The 10339-nt window shown below is 33.6% G+C and overlaps 1 long non-coding RNA gene across 1 annotated transcript; it reads left to right on the top strand.

Annotated features, from left to right (window-relative positions):
* Positions 1-731: 731 nt before the first annotated feature.
* On the top strand, positions 732-9918 carry LOC121424546. The gene is made up of 3 exons (XR_005971400.1): positions 732-797; positions 1084-1192; positions 9826-9918. It is a non-coding gene; the product is annotated as an uncharacterized LOC121424546 (long non-coding RNA).
* The last annotated feature ends 421 nt before the right edge of the window (positions 9919-10339 follow it).

Raw genomic sequence — 10339 nt, forward strand, 5'->3', positions numbered from 1 at the left:
TGTGTGCTTGACAGTTTGGTCAGCTGCTTATTTGGATATTTTTTTATATTATACAAATATATCAGGCTTTGAGGAAGTATAGTGGGATTTATTAATCCGAGGTTGGACTGGCAATTACTATTTCCCCCCGAGGGTTTCCCGAAACGACTGATATATTTGTTTTATATCCTTCTTTTAATTTGCGGACGGGCCTATAGTCCTTGCTGATTTTAAACAATCTCTAGGGCTCCGTCTTACAAAGAGTTCCGATCGATCCAATCAATCCTAACTATGGACGGCCGGCAACGTCAACATCTATTATGCATGTCTGTTTAAAATATTTTAACTATGATGTATATTCATGCATTCATTGTTTTTTCTCTTTAAAATTCACTGTGCCTTTTGTTTCCAAAAGACATTGTGCAACTTTCCTGTAGAAAAAATTGACACCGATGGATTTCCATACAGTTACGATTGATTGGATCAATTGGAACTCTTTGTAAGACAGGGCCCAGGAATATTGACAAAGAAAAAACAAATATGAAAATTTTTGCTTCAAGGTAAACCATACTTTCAGACACCACATCCTAAATATTACCGATCAATATGCATTCATCCATTACATGTACACCTTGTGGTATGTACACAATGCAACTTTTATTTTCGTTACTGATTCAACTGGCTTATTGTTGTGTTAACAAAACCACTGTGATGAGATCGTCGTGCACACTTATTAACACGAATGATCTAGAGCACAGGTTAGACAGATACAAAATTTGACAGTTTCTGATCCAAATAGGCATAGAGGATTGGGGAGCGTGAGTATACAAGACCTCTTCAAGTTCAGCAGATAATATTCTAAAAGGATAAAATGAGGGATTAATCCAAAATTGCTTCAACATAGTGGAAATATGCAGTCAAAAATATGTTATCTGATTTTTAAGAGGGCTCTACTTTGTAGGCCACGGGGAAACTGACGACTATGAGTTACTCGAGAAATGTCGATCCTCCGATTCTTTAGCATTGTACATGCATTACATGAGTTTTAATGATATTCCTTTTGTTATGGTATCATCCTGAAATTTTGTTGTTGTGCTCACATAGAGGCGGTGCTTATCAAGAATGATGGAGAGAATCTACGGAGGAGGTTATCCGTTTTCCAGACTTCTTCTTGTTCTTTGGATGTATACTGTGGTCCACTATGCAGCTGGTCGTAAGTATCAAATCAAAATTTATCATATGCAAAATGTACTTATTGGTGAAATTTGGTCCATAGCGTATATGTATAAGTGAGATAAACCTTGTTTTTTAACACATGTTTAATAAGTGAAGATTAATATCATTTATTTATCAAGTTATTTAGATGTTAAGGGAAAAAGAAAAAGGGGGCGAGGTTGTAGGAGAGTAAGCAATGAGAGATTAAGAAAAGACCACCACTAGACAAATCAATACATGAAAAATGAAACAAGTTCAAATAATATTGCAAAAGAAACGTGAGCGTGGTCATGTTAATCTGCTTCATTGTTCACCCACACATTCGTCGGCGTTCATCCGAACCGTCGTATCAGTAAATTTTGGCTTAAAAAAAACGATTTTACATTTTTGTAGATAATGAAAGTACAAGTCCTAGTCTAATCATAACTAAATTTTTAGGCAGCAATTTATTTTCGTTTTTGAGATATGAGGGGAGTTTCACGGAGATTCCATTAAAATTGTTGATGAAAGGAGCAAATCCCATTGCCAAACCGTCGTATCGGCCATGGGCACTGCACTGACTTTGCACGTGAAAGGCGATACGACATTTTGACTGACAGCATGCATTGGAATCGCGGTCAGGGTCGTTGTATCCCCGATGGAGTTTCTTGTACAGGCGAAATCCAAATCGCTCAAACCGAATAAAAGAAGCATAGAACTCTTTTGCGATATGTTTTAGTGATCCTTGCTTTTGTGTCAAAATGAGGATACCAATGTCAAGCAATTGTCTTGGTCTTTCCAACCATGTACATTTCTAGTATTAAATGAATATGTTGCAAGGCTAGGGAAAATATTAGAAAACTTTGAAATCGATTTTCTCTAAAATTGGTTTACACCGTCGTGTGTGTGATACGACGGTTCGGATGACCGCCGACGCCCATGCTATTTTTTGTTATGAACCTCCAATGATACACTTTGGTCAAAAGAATCCAAAGGAACAAATGCGCGTGTAATGTTTTATTTTGGAGTGTGACTGTGTGTGTGTGTTCCTGTTAAATTGCTCAACTGTATCAGCCCAAGTCCTCTCGTTAATGGTTACGCACGCCCTAGTATACACAAACACACGTCTTTTCGTCACTCTGATACCCCCGAGCACAATACAAAACGCCAAGCCAAGGGCGGGTCCATTAATTTCCATAAGGGGGGCTTATTTCCTCGAAGAAAAAAAGGTATTCAACCAAAAAAAAGGACATTTCGTCCACCAAAAATTAAATGACAAGCAACACACACACAAAAGAAAACAAAAAGGCTCTTTACTTTCAAAAGGGCAGCAGGCTTCAGTTTTCAAGGCGTTCTTACTTTACAAATTTTAATTGTGCCTCTCAAAGGGGGGGGGGACATGTGACCGCTTTGCCCCCCCCCTGGATCCGCCAGTGTGCCAAACAATTATCGGAGGTATATACTCGCTGAAGTTTATGTTTTTTAAAGATGCGTGTGTGGGTACGTGTGGTACGTGTGTGTACGTGTGTATATCATCATGGGTGCTTGATTAGATAATACATAATTTATATGCATGAGTAGCTTATGATCAGTCAAGGTTGAGATTTCACAATTTCTTCCATTATGGGTTGGTTTGTTGTTATTATTATTATTATTATTCGTCATTCGTCATGACTTAAATAGGATAAGGACTTTTTTGCTATGCAGAATGAAATATGCATGCTTATACGAGACTAGTTATATCGTACTGGTTCGGTGCACTATATTCAAACTCTTGAAGTTGCAGTTTTCGTGTAGGTAGTAAGAGACTGACTGGGCTTGGCGAATCTGTTTAAATCGGTCTGTTATCTAACTGAAAAATTTTATATAGGTTTTACAAACGTCAACCTTTTTACCTTGAAACATCTATAAATCCTTTTTCTTTCCTCTTTAAAAGAAAGGAAGAAAAGGAAAAAAAGTGTTTTTGAAAAAGATCGAAAACAATTCTGTTACTTTTTTAAAATATTAATTGGTTACGGGAGTGCCTTTCACGTGTGGTCCTGTTGTACATAAAGATGGTTTACGGTACTTGTGTGTGCGATTGTATCCCTCACACACTTTTTCGTTTATTTGAAAAGGGGTATACAATGTCATTTGGATGTAGTGTGGGGTGTTTGGGTTTGGGGTCTGCTCGCAGTCTGGAAGAGGTATTTATTTCAGTTCGTCTTATCTTTGTTTGGTGATAAAATGGATATATGGTATATGAGCTCACGAAGGACACGAATGTATTACTTGGTTTCATTTGTTTAGTACAATAAGACGTTAAGTTACTTACAGAGGTTTATAATGCCAAATTCTTCCTGAATTACTTTAAATGTTAGAGGGTTATTAGGGATAAGGTTAAAAGAACACGCATTTGGGAATGGCGTAAAAGAAAAGGGAGTGATGTGACGTTTTTACTGGAAACATACATGTATAGTTCTATAGAAGTAGAAGAACAGTGGAAAAAAGAATGGGGTGGGCAAATGTTCTTTTGTCATGGGTCAAACCACAGTAGGGGTGTTCTTATATTGCTCTCCCCTAACTTAAATTTTAAAAGGGATGTTGTTGTTACAGGTAAAGAAGGAAGATACATTATACTTAAAGCAGAAATTCAAGGGGTTAAATTTTTGTTGGGAAATGTGTATTTTCCTACAAGAGACAAAGTAGCACTGCAAGGTGATCTTTTAAATAAGCTAGATAAAATTATTCATAAAGTTCTTGATTCGGATTATTCGATAATATTAGGAGATTTTAACACTGTAATGGACGGGAGTATGGATTATGAAGGGCCAAACATATCAAACTCTAGGTTTAGTGCAGTTTTGAAAGAATTTTTTAATTAGTATGATTTAGAAGATATATGGAGAAAAAGGAATCCTAATGCTTGACAATTCACTTTTAGACAAAGGTCGCCTTTAGTCCAAAGTCGTTTAGATTATTGGTTTATATCATGCAGTTTAGAAAAATTAGTGAATAAGTGTGAAATCTTAGTATTAGTAACACCGGATCATTCGGGCATTATTCTACAATCTTAGAATTTTAAAGAAAATTATGTTTATGGAAAATTTTACTGGAAATTTAATAATAGTCTTTGTATGGATAAAGATTTTATTAAAGAGATGTATGATATTATATCTGAATCGAAAAATGAATGGGCACCTAGGTTTTCGAATAAATTAGTCTTCTGGGATTTCTTAAAATATGAAAATGAGGGAATTTGCTATGAAATACTCTCGGGGAAAAAGCAAAATTACGAAAACGCGAAATAGAAACAGTAGAGGCTGAAATCAAGACTTTAGAAAAGCAGGTACTCGAAGGTTCATCGAGATCTGTGATTGATAGAATTAAATTGAAAAAAAAGATAAGTTAAATGAATTATATAATTTTTCTCGGCAAGGAATTAAAGTTCGCTCTAGAGCAGATTGGTTTGAGGAGGGGAAAATGATATGAAGTACTTCGAAAAACTGTTAAAAATGAATAAGAGGAAAAGTGTTATTGATGAATTAATCATTGAAAATGAAGAAATTATTAGGGACAAAACTAATATTATAAAAGAAATAAAGATTTTCTATGAAAAATTCTATTCTTTGAAAAATGAAAGTTGTTATAATAATAGTTTATTTTTTAACGAAGTTAAGTAAACAGAACAGAGAATTATGTGAAGGTAAAATAACAAAAGAAGAATGTTTTAAGGTGTTAAAAGAAATGAAATGGAATAAGTCACCTGGAAATGACGGTTTTACCGTAGAATTTTATGATACACTTTGGCCAGTGTTAGGGGATTTGTTGGTAGAAGTATTAAACGAAACATATATAAGAGGGGAATTAACAATTTCTCAAAAACAAGGGACTATCACATTGATAGAGAAGGAAGGAAAAGATGCTTTATATATTAAAAATTACAGACCCATTACGTTATTAAATGTAGATTACAAAATATTATCTAAGGTTTTGGCAGCAAGGATCAAACAGGTTTTAAACGAAATAATCCATTATGATCAGTAGGGATACATAAAAGATACAAGATATATTATTTTACTCTAGACATTACTTGGAGCAAGGACAAGGATTTTTGATTGCGGTAGATTTTGAAAAAGCGTTTGACTCTGTTTCTCATCAATACTTATTGAAAGCACTCAATTTTTTTGGTTTTGGGGAGTCATTCTGTTCTTGGGTGAAAATACTATATAAGGATATAAGTAGTTGTGTTATGAATGGTGGGTATTCCACCGGTTACTTTAATGTAGAAAGGGGGTCAGACAAGGTGACCCACTTTTGCCCTATTTGTTTTTGATTGCAACAGAATTACTGGCACATGAAATAAGAAGAGACAAAATTATTAAAGGGATAAGTTTGGGGGAGCATGAAATAAGACAGGTCTTGTATGCCAATGATATGACATTTTTTTTGAAAGACATGAATTCAATAAAAAGGTTGCATTATATTTTTGAAGAATTTGAAAAAGTCAGTGGCTTAAAGGTAAATATGGACAAGACACATTTTATGTACATGGGTAAGGAAAATGGAAAAACAAATCACCCTGTATATGTATTTGGAAAATATGTTAGGAAAGTTAAAATTTTAGGAGTAATATTTTCAGTTGACTTTAGATTAAAAGATGATCTGAACTATAAAGAAATATTAAGCAAAATAAACAAGCTTTTAGGTTGGTGGAAACAACGAGACTTGACTATTATGGGAAAAATACATTTATTGAAAACATATGCATTGACAAAGTTAAATTATGTTTCATCCATCCTTGTTGTCCCCTCATGGGTGTATATAGAAATCGAGAAATTATCTTTTGATTTTATATCGTATTAAGATCGTATTAAAATAAAAAATTATCAGAATTATAATTGTGGTGGGGTTAAAATGATGAATTTTGAAATATTTGTTAGAACGCAGCGTATAATGTGGGTAAAAAGACTTTTGTATGGAGAAAGAAATCTGGGGTGGAAGTTAATTTTTGATTATTCCCTAAGTTCAGTTGGAGGAAGGTTAATTTTTTATGTGATTATGAAATTTAAAAGATAAAAAGTAAGTTGAATATTCCATCTTATTATTTGGAAATGCTAGATGCTTGGGAAGAGATTGATAATTTAAGACATTTCAATGGTTCTAAAAATCCAATCATTTTCAATAATAAGAATATTTGTATAGAAAATAAGATGATATTTGATAAAGATTTATTAGAACGAGGGTTAATTAAGGTTGAACATATCATTGACAATGGACATGTTAAACCAGTCGCATACTTTTTGAACCTTGGTATGGGAAGTGATCTTTTGTTTACAATCACGACAATAGGTGAAATATATCATGCAATTCCAAGTGATTGGAGAAATGATTTAGGTTCGATACAATTTTGTGAGATAGAATTAATTAACTATAATATAAACTTGGTTCTGTTGGGGAGGAAAATTAGCTTTAAGGAGGTACCATCAAGAAAAATATATGAATATTTTATTAAAGAATTGCAAAAGTCATATGATTTACAGATAAGAGATGGACAAAATAATTATAATTATACAGAGAAAGAAATTGGTGAATGTTTTTTTAGACCAAGAATAACATTATTAATTGGAAGACAGAGTGAATTTCAATTTAAGATTCTGCATGGGGCAACTCACACTAAAGTTAATTGGTTTAGATTTGGATTTGTTGAAGATAATCTCTGTTCGTACTGTAAACGGAAAACGGAAACATATTCACATATATTTTTGTCTTGCTTAAAGGTCAAACTGATATGGGAAACTTTGATACAGCGCTTTGAATTAGATGAAATAAAAGACTTGAATTGGCGGGATATATTTGTTGGTTTGTCAGGCAATACAAATAGAATAAAAAGTTGTAATACTATTATTTTTATGGTAATATATATATTATTTATATTTAGAAAGGAGGGGGGTTTACCAACCATTTACGATATACATAAACTTATTTTAGAATATAAGGATCAAGAAAAGAAAATAGCTATTAAAATGGGGAAATTAGGGCGGCACTTGCAAGAATGGGAAACAGTAAAATTGTGACAAGGTTAAGTTGTAAGTCTTTATACTTACTTTCAATATAATATTCTTCTCCCGTGTGCTTGTTATATTAAAAATTGTTTATCGAATTGTTTTGTATTTTTAAACATGATTTATTTATGATGAGTGTGAGCAGATCTTCTGGACAGTGGTGTGTTGTGTGTGTGTGTTTGTTGGGGCAGGAAGAGGGAGGGGGAGGGGAAGTTTGGTCTTTAAGCATTTTATAATAACTGATTTCATTGTTTTTTTAAGATATATATGACTCATGATTTTATTAAGTTAGTGAAAAAAAATGAAAATATGAAGTGTAAAGTATTATATATGATTTGACATGTTAAATTGGAATGTTATGTAACTTTTTGTTCATGAAATCAGAATAAAAACATTATTTAAAAAAAATCAAAAGTACATGATGGAACAAACGTTATAAAATAATATAAAAATCGAGTGAGCCAGAGGGCGTAGGGTCAGAGAGGGGTTTCTTTTTATTCAAAATAATGTAAAGATAAGGATTATCGTTTATTTAGTTTTGGAGGTTAGGTTAAACGTGCAGATTTTACATCGGAGCAATTGTCGCTGGAGCAAATGTCATGGAACCGTTTAGCCTAGGCCAATGCGAGGACGTGTTATAAAACAGGGTCAATCGTCTTATTTTTTTTTCATAAGTTATATTTTTCCCAGAACTAATTTTCCTATTCCTCTTACCACGTCGGATAGGTCTATTTCTATTAAGGATCAAGCTCACCCCCAAAATTTTTGTGTTGAGTAGTTTTTATTGACAACTTCAATTCATATGCAAAATAAAATATATATAACAAATAAAACTTTTATGTCTTTACAAATACCTTGACAACTCATAAATTTAACAACATTTTTTTCATGAATGTCACAATAAAACACAATGTCAGACATCTTCCAATACATCATTATATATAACATTGATGGTAATTGTATGCATCATTATGTGCTGCACTCAACTCAGGTGAGGTAAATGGGTACCGGGAGGAAGTAATTCCTTAAAAAGCTGTGTGCGCTATGAACGCCTAGCTTAGCCGGGTAATATAGGAGCGCCTTGAGCATCTAACAAGGTGGATATGTGCGCAATATAAATACCCTATATTATCAAGAAGAAACTTCTACAGTAAATTCAACATATTTATTTTTTTCAGTGTCAAATAAAAACAGAGATTTTCCAAATACAAAAAAAATAACTCATTAATAAAACCTAAACGAATTGAGGCCATCAGCATATATATATATATATATATATATATATATATATATATATATATAAACTCATCACATCGGCCTCTTCACTCAAATAAATTCAAACTCAACAACATACTCAGCCCTGGTCCCTACCCACCCCCCCATATATTTATATATATATATATATATATATATATATATATATATATATATATATATATATATATATATTAACTCATCACATCGGCCTCTTCACTCAAATAAATTCAAACTCAACAACATACTCAGACCTGGTCCCTACCCACCCCCCCCCCCGCGACCCTCCCCTAGAATGTTGCTTTGAATCGATAGCGAAATATCAGAGAAGCATATCGCTGACACTTTAATCAAAATTGGATTTAAAATAAAGAGAGTTATGACATTTTATATTTTCGCTTATTTTTCATACAGTAGTGATAGGCACAACTCAGTGACATGCAAATGGGACGGTCGATAATGTCCCTCAATCACTATTTTTTTTTATTGTTTGAATCCAACAATGTTTATTTTTTTAATTACAGATCTAACAATTAGAACAAACTTGCTTGAACCATATAGTTCTACAAAATGCAAATTGTTCTTGTTCAGGGGTAATTAATTGTTGTTTTACTTGAGAAAGTGGATATACCTCTTTTGTGAGATTAAGGGAAACTTAAAAAATGTCAACGTTTTTTAGGGGTGGGCTTGTCCTTCAAAATCATTTAGTTGGGGCCTACAATGAACGTCCTGTCCGAGGGACTGAGTGATTCTTTTTCCCTGTACCATACCTTAACTGTATGAAACGGGGAGGGGGAACTCAATACACAACGCATACTCCAGCAATCCGCCCGATGTCCATGAAGTAGAATCCACGATCATACCCGATATTTCATATCGATTTAAATGCATAGCCTTTATGGAAAATATAAAATAATTTGACACTTAAATGCACGCATTGCAGTCATGTCTGACTTTGGCGCAAATCAAAATTTACATCAGTGCAAAGGATACCTCCTGATCATCCAAGCGTTAACATATTATACCACATAATAATTGTATCAAACTATTTGGAAAAACATACTATTCGTGAATACAAAATAATTATGTGTTCATGAGATTTTTTCTCCTTAAACTTGGGATTGGTGGGTGTATGTTTTTTTACTCGCACGGTATATTGACGTTGTCTATTCCGGATCTGGACATTGAGACCTTTTCTTCTCTCTCTATTCAGTCGGGGGGGGGGGGGGGATATATATTCCATGTTAACTAAAATGTAATGGAACAAAATAGCATTAGTTAAGCTTAATAGTGTAATCCTTGTAATTGAACTATTGTTAAATATCACACTTTATTTTCTTTCTTACGCTTACAGAGCATTTTCCTTGTCCATTATCAAACATGAACGTGTCTACGGCGATGGTTTGTGATGGACATTACGACTGTGATTATTACGAGGATGAATCAAATTGCAGTAAGTTTCAGGTTTCTCCATACCCATGAGCCGTGGAATGTTTTTAAAAGTGGGAGGGGAGTAAAATATGTCTCCTAAGTTCCGCTGCCACTGATATCATATGTCCAGTAATATCCACTGATTTCCATTTCAGAGACATTTATAGATCTATTTGAACGAAATTATTTTGAATAATCATTTTACCCAACCAAATGAAATAACTATGCTTTCCATTTATTTCAAATGTTCTCAGTTACGTTGTCTAATGTAACTTACTGATAATTGGAAGTATGTTCATGGCCCTGGGAAGCGGAGGTACTGAAGCAGCCCCAAGGTTTCCTTGGGGATGTTGCGTGTATTATCTCTCAAATGTGGATAAAACATCATCAAAAAAGGTTTGGAAATCTGAGTTTGGCCATATTTGGCATCATTCACA

The sequence above is a fragment of the Lytechinus variegatus genome, chromosome 11 (genome assembly GCF_018143015.1).
Source record: "Lytechinus variegatus isolate NC3 chromosome 11, Lvar_3.0, whole genome shotgun sequence".
NCBI lineage: Eukaryota > Metazoa > Echinodermata > Echinoidea > Temnopleuroida > Toxopneustidae > Lytechinus > Lytechinus variegatus.